The sequence below is a fragment of the Apus apus genome, chromosome 3 (assembly GCF_020740795.1).
Source record: "Apus apus isolate bApuApu2 chromosome 3, bApuApu2.pri.cur, whole genome shotgun sequence".
In the NCBI taxonomy this organism is placed as follows: domain Eukaryota; kingdom Metazoa; phylum Chordata; class Aves; order Apodiformes; family Apodidae; genus Apus; species Apus apus.
The window spans coordinates 64,905,590-64,923,610 of record NC_067284.1 but is presented as its reverse complement, the minus strand read 5'-3'; positions in this window follow the sequence as shown (position 1 = coordinate 64,923,610).

Sequence of the window (18,021 nt, the reverse complement as noted above, 5' to 3'; positions counted from 1 at the left end):
AAAAGAGTCACTCTTGAGTCTCCAAAGAACACTGAAAATTTTAAGAATATATTTTAGGTATTAACTGTGACATCATAAGCTCTCTCCTGGTCTTCTACCTTGGCAAGCATGGGAAATATTTTGGTGGAAATTCAATTAATTTACTTAACATCTGTTTCTGTGTTTTTAGGGATGCTGCTTTGCTGTGTATTGAAACTCCTTTGTTCCCCTGTTATATTTTAATTACTGATTGGAGATGATTGCTGCAAAGACATAAAAAACGGACTGACTTTCTTCATTTTATAGTTTGAAGAATCCATCTCTAATCACGGCTGAGAAAAACTTAAAAGATAATTACTTTGTTTTGAGGGTTTAGACATTGGAAAAAGTTTAAACCAATGCTCCTTCCTCTCTCTCTCCTCTCCCATCCTCCATGCAGGCTTTTTTTCTTGCCACCTTATTAAACAGGAAAACAGAGGGGAAAAAATGCAGGGCTTAAACGGAAGTCTTAAAGTCACAAAGTACAAATCCTCTTTCCATATTTGTTCTCTGATTCCACCCCCCAAGGTCCTTGAAAGCAGAGATAAAACTATCTTGGATGGCCAACAAAGTCTCTGTACTTGGTTTTACTGAACAGGAACAAAAACAGTCTCAATTGGGTGCCATTTGAATTAGCTATAGAAAAGTGTGATGACAATCTTAGTTAATCAATAAATAATTATTACAGTTTTCTATATTAATATTCTGATTACAGTGAAAACTCTACTTTGAGAATACTGCACAATCCAAATACTGCTTCATTGTAAGTCAATCAACAGATGATTTCCTTATGTTAACAATATTCTTCAGAAGACAATGTAAAGCCTCAGAAGAAAAAAGATACATATTTCTACAGTCCTGCCATAAAGAAAAGAATTTGGGAAGATTTCCTGAATTTAACTTCTATGCTGCAGGTTCAGACTAAATTGACTAAATTGATTCAGAGGCTCTTCTGAGCAGCTTAAAGAGAGCAGTCACTGTTGTTAATTTTTTTTTTTTTTATGTTCAGCACAATGTACATCACACTTCCCTTAAGAAATTAGTGAGAGAAGCATGATACGCCTCATATTCAACTAGTGAATTGCCCTCATTGTCCCACTTCTCCCAGTCTTCCTCTTACACAAACTATATCCTCTACTGTACCAGGGGCTTCCCTCCCTCTCTCCAGTAAAATCCCTCTTAATTTTTGTCTGGCTTCAAAGAACTGCTTGAGGTGATGAAAGGCTTGGGCTGATGATGTATTTTGATGATGTGCAAAGCACACATAAAAATAAGAAACAGAAATGTGTTTTGTGTGTATTGAAAAAAAATTATGTAACTTGAAGTTAAACGTTCCAATGAATTTTCAGATTCTTAAAGTGTAAATAAATAAACTACAAGTAAAAGAAAAATCTGTTAAAAAATTCCAGAATGAAATATTTTTATTATTCAAAATTCCCCTCTCAGTTTATTTTGGTACAATTGTTTATCAACAGGAACATCAATTTGAAGGCAATTCTGAATCCCCTAAAACTTGCTATTTTATTACCTTTCCATTTTGCACACTGCTGTCTGTGAATAAGTTGCTGAAAGCAGGCAGATGTATTCAAAGTTCTAAGTGAGCAAAGCATTTAACTTAATCTTAACATTCTCCATTGAACTGGAATTGCAAATTGTCCTGTAGTGCCAAATATGAAATAAGGAAGAATAGTTAATAACCCTAACTTCTTGCAAGTGTGAAATAGCATGTACCATGCTGCATGCTGTTCTGGCTAGACTACTTCTGCTGCCTGATGTAGTGCAATTAAAGCTGCCTTAGGTATCTCCATAGTCCATCAAGCAAATATATGTGATGGGCAGACTGAGATCTAATCCTCCTCTTCCGCTCCTGAAAAAATTTGGGCATTCATCCACTGAAATTAGGAGAGTAAAATCAGTGGGCAATATCTTCTCTGAGGAAAAAAAAACAAACTGGCCCAAGGTTTCTGAAGTCTTTGGGTGAAGTTGCAAAGTGAAGGGTACCATATGTATCTAATTTGATGAAATACAAATATATCACTGCTGTGGCACTCAGCACTTCAATCACAACTCTGTATAATAATATGCCAGGAGGCAGTGGAGACAGGCAGCCCTTTCAAGAACACATTTCATCTCTAATCCTGGCTCTTCCTTGCTTCCCTCTTCATTGTCTCAACTGTTCAATTAAGTTGTATCCTCAACAAATATGTTTGGATCATTGTTGGCTGGGTGCTCCCGAACAGTTCTAGCATATCAGGCTAATAAATTCACCACCACTAAACAAGTTTTCAAAACAAACATTGTTCAGGATGACAAAAGTCTTGAAGATTAGTGGCTAGTATTTTCTAAAGGAGGAAAAAGAAAGAGAAATTAATCCAGAAATTTGTTAGGGAAAAAAAAGGAAATTTCAAGTAAGACTCCTACTATATTCAGAAGCAATTGAAGTCCAAAGTTGTTTCAGGGAAAAATAAGGCCTGTATCATAAAAGTACTGGAAATACCAACCTAACAAAGATACATTGTTCTGTTAATAATAAAGTAGCATCGAATGAGTTATGATCATTATGTAGCTTTTGTTCTTGCAATGGTCTCTGGCTGTATAGACTTCAGTGTTCCTCTGGTACTTTTTTCAGCTATTAGAAAAACTAAGAAGTTTTCTTTCTTTCTTTCTTTCTTTCTTTCTTTCTTTCTTTCTTTCTTTCTTTCTTTCTTTCTTTCTTTCTTTCTTTCTTTCTTTCTTTCTTTCTTTCTTTCTTTCTTTCTTTCTTTCTTTCTTTCTTTCTTTCTTTCTTTCTTTCTTTCTTTCTTTCTTTCTTTCTTTCTTTCCTTCTTTCCTTCTTTCCTTCTTTCTTTCTTTCTTTCTTTCTTTCTTTCTTTCTTTCTTTCTTTCTTTCTTTCTTTCTTTCTTTCTTTCTTTCTTTCTTTCTTTCTTTCTTTCTTTCTTTCTTTCTTTCTTTCTTTCTTTCTTTCTTTCTTTCTTTCTTTCTTTCTTTCTTTCTTTCTTTCTTCTTTCTTTCTTTCTTTCTTTCTTTCTTTCTTTCTTTCTTTCTTTCTTTCTTTCTTTCTTTCTTTCTTTCTTTCTTTCTTTCTTTCTTTCTTCTTTCCTTCTTTCCTTCTTTCTTTCTTTCTTTCTTTCTTTCTTTCTTTCTTTCTTTCTTTCTTTCTTTCTTTCTTTCTTTCTTTCTTTCTTTCTTTCTTTCTTTCTTTCTTTCTTTCTTTCTTTCTTTCTTTCTTTCTTTCTTCTTTCTTTCTTTCTTCTTTCTTTCTTTCTTTCTTTCTTTCTTTCTTTCTTTCTTTCTTTCTTTCTTTCTTTCTTTCTTTCTTTCTTTCTTTCTTTCTTTCTTCTTTCTTTCTTTCTTTCTTTCTTTCTTTCTTTCTTTCTTTCTTTCTTTCTTTCTTTCTTTCTTTCTTTCTTTCTTTCTTTCTTTCTTTCTTTCTTTCTTCTTTCTTCTTTCTTCTTTCTTTCTTTCTTTCTTTCTTTCTTTCTTTCTTCTTTCTTCTTTCTTTCTTTCTTTCTTTCTTTCTTTCTTTCTTTCTTTCTTTCTTTCTTTCTTTCTTTCTTTCTTTCTTTCTTTCTTTCTTTCTTTCTTTCTTTCTTTCTTTCTTTCTTTCTTTCTTTCTTTCTTTCTTTCTTTCTTTCTTTCTTTCTTTCTTTCTTTCTTTCTTTCTTTCTTTCTTTCTTTCTTTCCTTCTTTCTTTCCTTCTTTCTTTCCTTCTTTCTTTCCTTCTTTCTTTCCTTCTTTCCTTCTTTCCTTCTTTCCCTCTTTCTTTCTTTCCTTCTTTCTTTCCTTCTTTCTTTCCTTCTTTCCTTCTTTCCTTCTTCCTTTCCTCCTTTCCTCCTTTCCTCCTTTCTTCCTTTCCTTCTTCCTTTCCTTTCCTTTCCTTTCCTTTCCTTTCCTTTCCTTTCCTTTCCTTTCCTTTCCTTTCCTTTCCTTTCCTTTCCTTTCCTTTCCTTTCCTTTCCTTTCCTTTCCTTTCCTTTCCTTTCCTTTCCTTTCCTTTCCTTTCCTTTCCTTTCCTTTCCTTTCCTTTCCTTTCCTTTCCTTTCCTTCTTTCCTTTCCTTTCCTTTCCTATTTCATTTTTTCTTTCCTCAGTCAGGCTGACTTCAGTTCCTAACCATGCAAAAGAAATCCAGGGATGCCCACACTTTCCTCCTTTGCATTGAAAAAAAGACTCTATTTTCAGCTGCAAGAAGTTCATGCATATGACGATGATTTCATACGAGAATAACTTAAACTGTAATACCTTTCTCATTTTCAGGTGGTGTGCATGCAAGCGTGTTGTATGCCAATGACTTTGAGAAGTAAACTTTAGATCATTGGTCTCCAAGAGAGAGCACTGCAGATTGACAATATTAAATTTCTCAAAGAGGTGAAACAAAATACATGGGCTTACAGAAGGATTACAAAATTATATGCCAGATGGAAATTTTATGGGTACAGCAAAAATTGTGTGAGTGAAATTCCAGTATCATAAAATAAATAACAGGAAATATGGTAATTTATGTGACAGAGAAAATTGTCACTTTCAGAATTGCCAGAAAGTCAACAGCATTTCACTCATTTGACTTCAGAAGTGAACTTAGACCTCAGAGGCTTAAAAATATATGAAGAGAAGTGAAATAAAATAAGGACTCGTGAATCCAATAGGGATTTATGAAGAAGAAAGCAATCCATGCAAAAAGAGTTTTATAGAAGTTGGGAATGCTTGTAATCAAAATTTAACTTATTCCTGGAAAGTGATTTAGAATAAGCCAAATCAATTAAATTCCATTCTGCAAGATGAGCAATTAATGGGGATCCTAATTTAGAAAGCACTACAATTCAGAAATGGCCTTTAAGCCTGTTTAACCTTAAGCATATGTTGAAAGCCCACTGAATTCCACTGGAAATGGAAATTAAGCACAGAAAACAACAGAAGTTCAAGCATGTCTACTGGGTAATTTGCATCACTAGTAGTTTATATTTCTGGACTTCTTTGTATCACTTGAGAAAAAAAGTGCTTCACAAATAGGGATGGCTGAGCAGTCCTCTGGTAGTACAGTTTCTATCTGACAGGCAGTAGAGTTACAAAAGGAGAAGCAGGGGTGCAAACTTCTGCAGCTGTAACAGTCCCTCTTACAGTGAACGTGGAACAAAGAAGCCATCTCACTTCGAATGACTTTGCAATGTCCAGTAATTGTTACCCACCCTTAGACCATAAGAATGACCCTACCACTACTAATTTCTATTTTGAGTGCAGTGGAATGCTGCGGTCATGCTGGTACTGCTCTGTAGATACAGTTGGCAAGTAATAGCGTAACATTTAATGGCAATTACTGCATGTATAGAAATGATACTCGCCACTGGGAAGCAGTTGTTGTAGGAATGTTGCTCCTTCTCCTGCAGTTGCTGTAAAGCCTATTAGAAACTGCATTTTTCCACTTTTATCCTGACATTTGTGTAATTTTAGCTTCTATATTTTGGCAAATGCTGCCTTATATTTTTGGCTCACCCCTAACTTATCTGAAGCAGAGCAGTGTGATTCCAGGCAGAAGAAGGCAGAATTGTCTCAGAATAACAAGCAGATTTTTTTAATGCAGTGCAAATGGTTCATACATTATTTTTGCATGAATCAGGCATTTATTTTCTAAAGAGAGACCAGGGCGGTGAGGGGGTGGAGGGGGAGGATAAGGGCAAAATCTTTTACTTAAATCTTCTAATAGTTAATTGCTGAATATCAACGTCTAGCAACAAGCCAATATATGCTGGGCTTCTTGGTTATTGTGCTTTTGGAGATTAGCTGGTTTGAGTCATGAGGGTGTGTTACCTCACCCCAATTACAGAACTCCACAGAACTCCAGGAGAAATGGTAAAAACAGGCAGCATGAAAGAAGAAAGGGAACTTTTCTAGCATTCATGGGACATTCACATGAACTGCACAGGCTGGATGAAATCATGCAGTCATCAAGAAATAAAAGTAAGTAGATAAAGAACAATTATGAAAACAAAAGAATCCTACCAGTGCTATATGATGGAGAATGACTTACTTTTGTTCTGTGACCTTTCTTTGTGTTGTTCTTTCAACTGTTGAGCTCTACAGACAAGATGGCACCAACTAAACCTAAAAAATTACTAACTGCCAAGATAATTCGAAGAATAATGAGGTTACTACAACTGCAAAGATACAAAGAAAACTGATGTCAGTTATCTCTTCACAGAGGTCAGCGAGAAGGAATAAAATGCTTAGTCTTTAAAATGAATGGGTCTAAAACCTGAGATCACAACTCTGTTTATCAGGACATGCTGATGTGCTGGATTATGCAAAGTCACATGGAGGGGCCTTTGCTTATGTTTAATTTTGTAAAGTTAGTTATTGTCTTCAGCAGCAACTTTTACACTGAAGGAAAAAAAGACCTGTCATTTGCAGAGAAATACTTGAATTAAGCTTTTAAAGTAAAATGCATGTCAGTAATAAGTTCAGCTTTCTAATAAGACAGCTCTTGGGACTCAGTTGTGACTTGGACTGAAAGACTGCAATAGTAAGAAATATTAGGAAATCTCCGTATTACACTGCGTGTGTTAAACAGCCCTTGGACCCTGATTGCTGGGAACAGACTTCTCGCAGCAGATGTGCAAGAAAGTCAGGGAATGGGTGTAGGCTTGGCTCCCTCTCAGTCTCTGGCCATCATGGCTGATCCTAGGAACGTCAAGGACTACCTGCAAAACCTGATTTTAAAGGACCACCCTTATTGAGCAGGAAAGAATGACACATGCCAGTGACATTTCAGAGAAATGTCCCCTTTGCAGACATCCCTAGGGACTGCAGTTCACCTATGCTGGTGCAGCAATCCTGGCTGTTACAGTGTGGTCCTAATGAATTTGTTCTATACCTGGCTGAATATTGATTAAGATTAGTCCCCACCTGTTTTATTGCATTGTTTTATCTATATTGCGGTTTTATATGGGATCTCATGGTCCTGACTCTCTTTCCAGGTGCTGGAATAATGGTTGCAATAAGATCTTTGGTTTCATTTCAAGAATAGTACTATATTCTTACTTGCATAAACCATAGGCTATACAGAGTGCCGTGCCGTTGAATAAGGGTATGGACGACAAGCATGAAGTGTCTTAAGGGGAGAATGATAGAAACAGCTCTTACAACACAAGCACCTCTGGAATAAGTCTCAGTTTCTCTCACCTTCTTTAGGAGCTTTTCTTCACACATGTGCCCAGCTGCTGAAGCAGACTGGAAATTGTCTTCTTATCTGTCTTTAGAAATACAATTTCCCAGCATCTTGGCAAACTCAGTCCCTGCCAGGCAGAAGACCGTGGAAGGGTGTCTGATCTCCAACCATGGTACTGCAGGAACTGTGGATGGAAAGCAGAGGCTGCTGTGATGAAGTGCATGCCTGAGCAGTCTGCCTGGGTGAAGATTTACTGCAACTGCTGTCCCTTACCACCCTATTTGTTGCCTTGAGCTTTACTTCATGCACGTTATATTCTATGCAGAAAAAACATGTTGAGCTGAATATTTTTGGGAAGCATGGGAAGAGGAGTTGTCTGAAAAAGTAATTCTAAAATCTCAAAAACAAGGCATCAAATGCAATGAATCCAAACATATTGTTAACACACAGACAAAAGCCCATGTAATTGCCACACCGAGCTCATGACTTTTTGGGCTTAGCTTGTAATTTGCAGGTTCTTAAAAGTATATATTCTTTCACTATGTACTCAGACATTTTCTTCCCTGGGTTATTCCCCCGGGTGCTTGTACAAGAAAAGATGCAGTACACTGATTACAGTACCAAGCTTTCAAATAGGGAGCAGAAAAGTAATAGAGAAAAAGAAGCTGGTGAAAGTATGAATACCTCTCTTTACCCTCCATTACTAACTTCATTAACAGTCTTCACAGCCTTTGTATTTATTTGTACACCCCTTCTTCAGGAGCAAGATTGGATCAGGGCTAGAAACATGACACTAGCCCTTCAATCAAGTCCTGCAATATGCTTACTGTGTGAGTAACACTACCTTGATTCCTAGCCAATGGTTAGAAAAGACAGTAAAAGGAACAGCAACAAATTGCACTGGACCATACTTCTCCTGAACCTTTTTACCCCTATTGTATTACAGCTTCACCCCAACAGCTTCGTATGCCCGATATCCTAAAAAAGCACAAGTCACACAAAATAATACAATTTAATGAGATGCAGCCTGAACCACGTAATCCATAGATAGCCATATGTCTGGGGAGATGACAGGTTTAAGTGATGAGTCTTATTGCATGTGTCCACCATTCCTCGGGAACCCCTCTGATTTAAAAGTTACGGTGTAGTTGGCTTGTTCCTTCCAACATGCGCTAATGTTCTGTGATTTCTGCTGTAATAGATTGCTTAGCAATTCATACTAATGTTTTGAAGGCAAATTGCTTTCCCATGTTTTGTATTACAAACACTTGTTCGGGTCTGGTTCTGTGAGGAACTGTGTACTTTCAACTGACAATTAAAACCATGACAATGGAAGGCATGCTGAATCTCACAGATGTGCAGCGCTATTGCAGGATCAGTCCTCTGGTGCAGACAGTGTGGATACTCTACAAATGTGGAGCTAATACCAGTGACTCATTAGAGTCACTACAACAGGTTGTCAGAGCCCATAAGATCAGCAACTAATTTTGTCAGTAACCACAATGAAAAGCTATAGATTTATTAGTTTATTTATTTATTACTTTGTTTGATTGATTGGATGTGCGCAGCCTAATTCCAGTCTTTCTTAGTAAAAACAAGGAAAATGTTTAGATCTCGGCTTTTCTAGTGCTCATACAGTGTTTATTTAAAACTCCAGAAATTACTGTATTCGTAAGACATCATCTTCCTCATTTACTGGTTATTTTTAGCCATAGAATCACAGAATCATGGAATGGTTTGGCCTGGAAGGAACTTCAAAGTTAATCTAGTTCCAGTCCTGCTGCCATGGGCAGGGAGACCTTCGACTAGAGTCCCTTCTACTGATATCCCTTTATTGATGAGATATCGTATTTTACTATTCATTAAGGTGCTTTCTTTTGATAATTTTTAAGTGAAGTTTTGAGCTTTATATCAGCACTGTATGTGCATGTGCTTCTCAGTGATTGCAGTGCCCATGAAAAGGTCAAGTGTGTTTGCTTCCATACATGGACAATCAGCTCCCTTCCTGTCTTGCTTGCACCAGTTAATGCATATGCTAGCCTATGTATTTGCAGTTACTGAAGTGTGAATCTGATGATCCAGGCCTTTGTGCTGTCTGAAAGTCTTTATAATGATCACTGTTCACCTAAGTAAAATGCATTTTTACTGTTTATTTACTGTCCATTGGACATTTGAAAGAGAGAGTAAAACTCAGAACCAAGGGAAGTAGGAACAATTCTACTGTAGGAACACTATTTTATTGTAGGAAAAATACTCCATATATTGGTGGCTTTTGTCCCAGGCTGCTCTGGATCCAGTAATTAAGAAATAAGTACTCAAGAAGGAAAGCACTCTGCAATGATCTAGTTAAGTAATTTGCAAATAGCTCCTTGCTGGTTTGTTCGGGGGTAGCTTTTAGAGAAGAAATTAAAAGAAATTGAGAAATTAAGGAATACCATAACCAAAAGACAATTAAGCTTTTCACATTCATGGAACTTAACTACTGTCATAAGAAAGTCCCTGTTCTACCATCCTGTGCTGCTGTTTGGACCTTAAAGTGTCTCCAAAAGGAAAATTATTTTTCTTTCACCATCACTCCTTATATGTTGCAACTCTCATCACCATGAAGCAACGTGACTTATCTGGGCTCTTAGTTCCAGTAAAGAAACCTAAGAGCTACTTGGGGAAGCAGCTAGCTGTGTTGAACATAAACTAAAGTAATTACTTGAATGGCTTGCTGCTGGATCACTCTTTCTGCCCAAGATCCAAAAGACAAGATGAAAAAAAATGCAGAACAACAGCTGGCAGGTATAGTGCCTTGGTTATGGTGCAGACCTTTGCAAAGGTAATCAATAAACAGACAGCAATTCACTAAAAACAAACTGAAGAATTTTTTTTTTTTTTTTTATGCTTGATAAATGAAAGGATGTCAAGAACTCAAAACAGCAGTAAATAAAATTGTTAGACGTGAGTAGTAACTTATCCCCTGTGCACTAAGGGTTCACATGCTTTACTTTCATATGAGAGGAAGTTAAACTTTAATGTAAACAGATATACACAGAAATGATGTTGGCTGTGTGGTGCCACAATGTAGTGCCTCAGCAGACTCTTGCATTGATTTTCAGTGCATTCATATTATGAAAGGCTACATAGGTCATTGTTATCCTGTATTAGTATGTCATACCTTTATCCTCCAAGAATTTTTAAGCATGATTGATTACTTTCCCTTGAAACAATCTGTCATTCTCTTCTGAAGCATCTAACTCTGTAATCTCTTCTTCTAGCTAGGGTTCACAGTCTTATTGAACAGAATTACTGAAATTTCATTAGAAAAGGTACCCTGGAAATATTTTTATACAGTTTTTAAAATCTTCCACCTTACTTTTGCAAGTCCTAACAATTTTGCAGTTTCTATCCATGTTAGGAATTTCTGAAGGTTTAAAAAAATAAGAAGCTTCAAATTACTGGAATTTTTTTTTTCTCTGTTTTCCTCTAGTTTTGGAAAGTGTTGCCAAAAACAAAAACAAAAGCAAAAATAATAATTAAAAAAGATAGAAGGTTCCGTAAATTTTGGGGTTCAGGTGAATCATTTTACACTGTTCTCCTGCCAAACCCAGAAGAACTTTTGGTTCTGGTAGTAATGCTATGATTTCATATATATATATGTGTCTGTGTGTGTGTGTGTTAAATATACACAGACTCCCTGCTGCCATCACATATCATGTGGTTTATTCAAATACGAATCTGACAAGCAGTAGTACGCACCTTCATATTACATTCCATTTAATGGGCGCCAGTGAACTGGACACTGTTGTGTCTGTGTCTGCTGTGGCTTTAGCTCCCACAGATAGAAGTAAACCATACCCAAGGCAAACTCTGCAGACAGCAGACAGCAGACAGCTTCCATCCAGTCTTCTTTAATCTTCAGCCAGTTGGACAGCTTGAGAGTACTTCAAGAATCCATACTGTATGCAAAAGGGAATCCCATTCTCTCATTTTTAATTTTTTTTCTTTCCAGTCATTGCAGTCTAGTCTTTAGGTCATCATCTCCCCTTAATTTTTGTATTTCTCTATCTCTAGGTTTCATCAGTCATTAACACATTTCCACATTGGGAGAATATGTGGTGAGAAGTCAACATTCAGAACAAATGCATTTCAACAGATCTGTGAATAATAAGTAAGGACAACTTTTACCCTTCTCTGACTATTAGAGGACTGCATAGCAAGTTGTCATCCCATCTTTATTTCCAGTTCAGTTGCATCCCAGCAGCAAAAAGCCAGATCTGTTCATACGCACAAAGCTTGCCAGAGGCTAAATGTCTCCCAGCACAGGGATTCTTTTGTCCTGTATGTTCAAGGTCTTGCAATGTTCTGTCTCCAAACAATAGCCAGAACTCAGCATTGATACTCACTGCAGTCAAAGGCCTTTAGCTGTTTTACTAAGGTTTCATAAAAAATTTCTCATGTAGCTAGTGTTAGTTATCTACAAAACACGGATTGCATGTATATGAGTAGATTGGCTTGTCAGCCCCTAATATAACTTCATAGTTAGGCTTGCAAATCTGCAGATCTCTGTGAGTGTAATCTTTGATCTGTGGGTGGCATTCTGTATCCAAATGTTCAGTACAAATATTATTTATCCTTTCAGTCGAGTCTTTTATGACTATCTGACTTTAAAGAAAAGCCAACCAGATTCTTGCTTAAAAACATAATAACTTTTTTTTTTTCCCCACAAATCACATTTCATGTTGCCAGACTTCTTTTCAAAGAAATTATTTTGCAATTTCTGAACACCTAACAGTTAATTTGTAATATATTCAGAGTACAAAACAATATACACAAAGAACTCTGCCTGGTCTCTGCCAGGCAGCTGAAAAACTGGAATTCTTTCTAAACTTGTAGAGAAAAACTTTACAAATAACATTCAATAGATTATTGGCTTGTTTTATTAACCCTTTCTTCGTTGTTTAAACTAGGCAAGCTAATGGTTCATATAGCTTTCTCTAAATGGTGATATATTTTTCGTCATAAAGATGGATGTCTTCAAATTATTTTGCACATTATCAGACTATTGTAGATATAAAAGAGGTATTTAAAGTAATGAACTGACTGACAGTTGTCTACCTCTCAAGAAAAAAAACCCTGCATATTGTAGAGAAAGGGGTGACCTCCAGACAGAGCTGGTTGAGCTGGAGTGGAGGTGCTGGGTCAGAGCTTGGCTAGGAGGCTGCCAGGAAGGTGCTCCAGGACGCTGTGTCTGCCAGTGTCACTGCCATAGAGTGATATTCACCTCCCTGAGTTGTTGGTGAGCAAGCTCCAGGGCGGTATTTGAGCACACAGGACAGTACCAGGGTCTTCAGGCTCACAACAAAGAGAGCTGGATTCTGACCAGTGACTGTTAATATGTAGCACTTGCTTTTTTTGCCAGTAGCCCTTCTGTCCTGGCAGTGCTACATTTAATGTATTTACATTTGTCAGTCTAAAATTAGCCTGGAGTACAATATCTCTCCTGGTCCAAAACCACTGAGTCCATTGCTTTGGGCTGTTAAACAAGATCAGCCGTTCAGGAGATGGAGACAGTGGCTATACATTTTTTGTTTGATGCCTCTGTCTAGACCTTTCAAAAAACCTAAGGAGCTTAAGCTGTGGACCATGGTTCTAAAGTCATACTTGTTTTTGCAAACCACGTAGTGGAGATGCACTCGTAACTATATGTAGATAGATACAAATTACATAGATGAATATAGAGAGACATACAGACAGATACTTAGTTGATAGAGATACAGATATGAGTAGAAATTGATGTGGGTGTAGATATATGTATATAGATACATACAAGAATGGGCTAGTGTGGCCAGAATTCGGATTTCCACAATCATTGCTCCTGACTGTAGCAGGTATGCAGACATGCCTTCAGTCTTCTTAGTGCTGAAGCTGTTACAGCAATGAGAATCAGACCTTAAAGCTTATTAAAAACATTACAAAATTCTACAAATAGGACCTAAACGTCTGCAACCAATTAATAAAGCTGCAGCTCTGCAGGTACTATGATTACTGCACTGCGCACAACAGCCTTTTCACAGTAATATATGTGACAGAATTTGAATTCTTCTGCTCCAGAAATGAAGGGCCTTGACTAACTGGGAACCTTCAGGAACCACTGAAAATAGGGGCCTCACAGCATAGCTGTGGAATGGAGCTTATGCGCAAATGTTCCCCTTCCTGAAACACCATAATTCATGCTTTGTAATTTTTATTTTTTTTTACAGAGTTTTACAAGTTTTCAAATTCAATTATTTTAACAAAAATTTCTCAGCATAAACACATTTGGTACATTTCTTAATTTAAAATTTTCTGAAAGAGTTGTTTTAATTTGACCTCTCTTTGGTAGAATTAGAGTTTGGCCCAGCCTTGGTTACCTCCAGGGAAATCCATCTTCCTCAGCTCAGAAGGATTTTCAGTGGGAATGGGTGTACTTTTGAAAGTTTTCAAAGTGAGGAATTTCCAGCAATGCACAGAATTTTAGCAACTTGTGACATACTTTTATACATGTATTAAGAAAAAGGAACTGAAGATGGGTTAAAACATACTTGGAACAATGCACAGGACAAATTCTGTAGCTCACCATGTACAAGTTTACATGTTTGTCTGCTCTGTCAACAGTCACTAAACCTTAGACAGTGTATAAATACTGGATACTTTACACCTTATGGCTGTAAATTAAAGTTAACACTGTATCTTAAAAATGAAGTTGGCTAATTCATGCCAAATACACTTGTTAATGGGTATCTAATTTTACCTGATTTGCCTATGCATGATTTACTGCATAACAATTATCCTTCATTACCTAAGGCGTCCTGATCTATCTGATTATCTGACAGCAGTAATCTTTTATCTCCTCAGGTACTGGAACATGACACAGGCTGTTCTTGCACTGTATTAGTGTGTAAAATACACACACACAAATCAATCTTACCTGGCAGGTGCTGCTGTGAGGGGCAAAACAGAGCCCCTGACAGGAACTCATCACACCCAAGTGTGCTCCCCATGCCATGTTGTCTGCCCTGGCAATCAGAGTCCACTGTAAGAGCCTTTCCTCCTCTACAAAGCGCTGCATATGCTAAAGCCCTGTTATCTCAGTAATTAATTCCCACCTACATCTGCTAAACTTGGCAAGGAGTCCAGCTAATGGACCCCAGTTCTGACTGGTAACAAGGAGGGTGTCACCACATGTACTTGCTATGTAGGTGTATTTTATTCAGGCTAGCCCGGCTTGAACTGAGATGACTGTGCTAGCAATCCCTGACTCAGAAACACAGCAGTCTGAATAGATTTGGCAGGGGAAAATTAAGACATGAACCAGAAGAGTGAAGGAACTTGCCCAGCAGACAAACCACAGTTTGTGTTTATGTTCAGGCTTCTTGTAATGTACAAAGACCTGCCCATTGGATTGCAGTTCTTCAGCTACAAAGTGGTGCAATACTTTGGAAAGGCTTTTGGACAGCAGGAAACCTCACTAGGCAGTCTTGTGTATCTCTGAAGGAGGTAGCTGCCAAGAATGGCACCTTGATTTAGCCTGCCCAACAATACAGGGTTACACTGAATGAACCTGTCCTTGTTTGTGTTTCCCTGAAATTCTACTGCTTCTGCACACAAGAGAGGAAAGGGAACAGGGATGGCGAGCAAGAGGGGCTGCTGCAAGAGGGCAGGAAGGGTGGTTTGGCACTCCCTGCTTCTACCCCCAGTGACTAAACTCCCATGGAACTGCTTCTTCCTCTTCTTTCACCTCTCCTCCATCCAAACACTGTTCAAGCATCATGGTAGTAAGAAACCACTTCCCTTCCCTTTCCTTTCCCCCTTCCATCTTTGCCCTATGGGCTGGATAGAAAGCCCAGACAGAGGGTAACATGTAGGAAGGCACGGTGCAGCAGGGATGATGGTAGGTCACAAGATATTGAAGAAGCCACACAGAGGAAGGCTGAGACTGAAGGGCCTGTGCTGCAAATTCAAGTAGAAAAAAGAGGTAATCCCAGGAAAAAAAAGCTTTCACACAATCTAGAGCCCACATGCCTTTGTGGACCACAGCTGTCTCCTCAGTGTCCACCCTCCCATTCATCTCCTCCCTGGGCAGCCAACAGAAACCTGAGTGCCTTCACGCAATTGTGAAACCTCCAGTCATCCCTACCAATGTGATAATTGGCATTTAATAGACACAAATAAATAAAAAATATCATTAATAACACTTCATTAAATCCATTCTGCTCATTTATCCCTAAACTACTTCTATTTGCTGTGACATGCAGCCATGAGGTTTATATTTTCCCCACAGTCCCTCATCCCCAGAAGCCTTGTGTGAGTTGTTAACATATAGGAACTGAGAGTCCTTTAAATGGTCTGCAAGTCCTTCAGTTACCCTTGTCCCTGTCTATAATTGAGAAGTTTCCAGAGCACTTCCAGGGATGTAGTTTAGTGAAGTATTGCATATCGCCTCCACTAAGGCTGGAGCTGTTAAATATTATTATAGTGTCATTGTATAGAGAATAAGTAGCACAATAAGCTTACAGAGATTCCTGCAGCTGCTTCCTGTACTCATTAAAAACATAGACTTGCAAAGACATTTGCTTTCAGCATTATTTCAGAAAATTCACTATAATTTTGTATGCAACTTTTCTGAATCACATGCAAGCTCAATTTTCTTCACCCAAGATCAGTAAGAAACACAATCCCCTGTTGCACCTGGAAGTGATCTCTCTCCTCCAACATTTGTAGTATGTCCAGCTAAACTGGTAATTACAATTGTTAGTGTTGTCATGTTTTCTTAAGATCTTATTTTAATAGAAGGCAATCATAAAAAAATATTAAACATCCTGTTGTTAATTATGCTTATTCTTTAGCCAATTGTGCTGTCACTGAACTGGCTTGTTGGAAAAAAGTTGAGGACCTTTGACAAGCAATGAGTGTCATATACTCAGACATATGCAGGCACTCGGTGCTGAAAGAAATAGTGTCAGACATATGTTTGCACAAAAATATGACCCATGATTACTGAAATCTGTATGGTGGAAAAAAATAGTGCTTTTTTAACCATTTTGATATTATTTTCCATTGTACCACTGCTCTGCTTTTGTGACTTTGACAGAGAGGAACTTCCTCTTTACCCTTTCTTAGTTCTTTCTTTTGTTTCAGGTAGAAAGCATCATGTCATGGATGCCATCACTCCAGCTGGAAGATATTCTTCGGACACAATGGGAATCCCTTTCAATGTCATCCGCCAGCCTGTCCACTTTGAAAGTCAATAATTTCATTGACTTTATTGAATGAAGGTATTTACCTTTTTAGTCAGCTCACATTTGTACAGTCAAATGTCACAAGCTATTCACTCACATGACTGGGCACATCTGCTTATAACCCTTTGTGTGCCCTCATGCAAACTTTGCTCCCAGACACATTGCTTCCATAAAGTTATTTGTAACATTATATCACAGCTGCAGAAATGTGAAATTGTGGACTTTTATATGCTTTCTATTTAAGTAAAATACAAGAAAGCTTTTCTCCTAAGAAAATGGCCTTCACAGGGAATTACTTCTAAAGGCTTTTTCATTCAGAGTTTAAAAAATCACACAAAACAACCAAACAACAAACCAACCAATCAAACAAACCAAAACAACAAACAAACAGAAACCCCAAAGACCTGATTGCTACTGTTTGAAGAACCTGTTCAGGGTAGAGTGGGATTTCTGTGATTGCTACTTGCGAAGGGCATTGCACAGATACACGTTTCCACTGCTAGATGTATACACAGTCAAATCTTCATGCAAGGAGCAATGGACAATGTCACAGCCTTCTTTACTTTGTCAACACCACCCTATCTTCTGCACAGCTGCAGTCCCTCTCTCTGCCCACAACTGTGCCCTGTGTCTGTGAAAAACCCGTTCTGTTGGTGCAGGATTAAGTGAAATGGAGCATCTTCTTGGAGAGAGCAAGCACAAGAGAAGCTCTTTTGATAGCAACGTCCTATTCTAATAAGAAACACAGATGACCATATTCTTTACTTCACCACAATCTTAGGCATTTCCAGGCTTTGTGTCAGGGAATTCACATTCAAATACCATTCCTTATTCCACAAGGATCTGAGGAGCACCTAAGTGATGAAGGATATCTCTGACAGATTATCTATATAGAAATAGATGCCATTCTCAGGCACTTGTCTGCCCTTGTACTTACAGACTACAATGGTTTACACATTATTATTTTTTTTCTGCATGCAGTAGCTTTCCCTCATTTATTTGTTCACCATATTTCCTGCTAGGTGTCTTGCTTTCCACAGGTTTAGGCTTGTTTTATTTTATGACTGAACCTATTTCAATGAATATCTCCATGGAGATAATAAAAACCTGAGTGGACAAGCACCTGGGCTACCTACTCCAGCTGACCCTGCTAGATCTGGGGGTGGATGAGATGGCATTGGAGGTTCTTTCTAGCCTCAGACATTCTGTGGTTGTGTGAAACACAAGTCAATACAAATTTTCTTACTATATGTAAATGAAATTTATAATTCACACAGTTCAGAGAATTCTTATAACTGACTTAAACCAGAAAACAACACTTAGCACTTGCCTGAAGATTTGCAGTCTCTCACAAGCACTTAATGACACAGATGGTGATAATATTTTTCCGATCATATATGTTTGAAGAATATTTAAGCTTTTTTTGTGACATAACCCTGCTCCTTCATTTTCACCCTCACTTCTCCTCCATGACAATATAAACCAGAAACAGTCTTAACAACCACAGAGTACTGTAAGCAATGTTTCTTACGGTTGTTAGACATATTGTCCTCCTCTTTCCAGCTCATTATAAAAA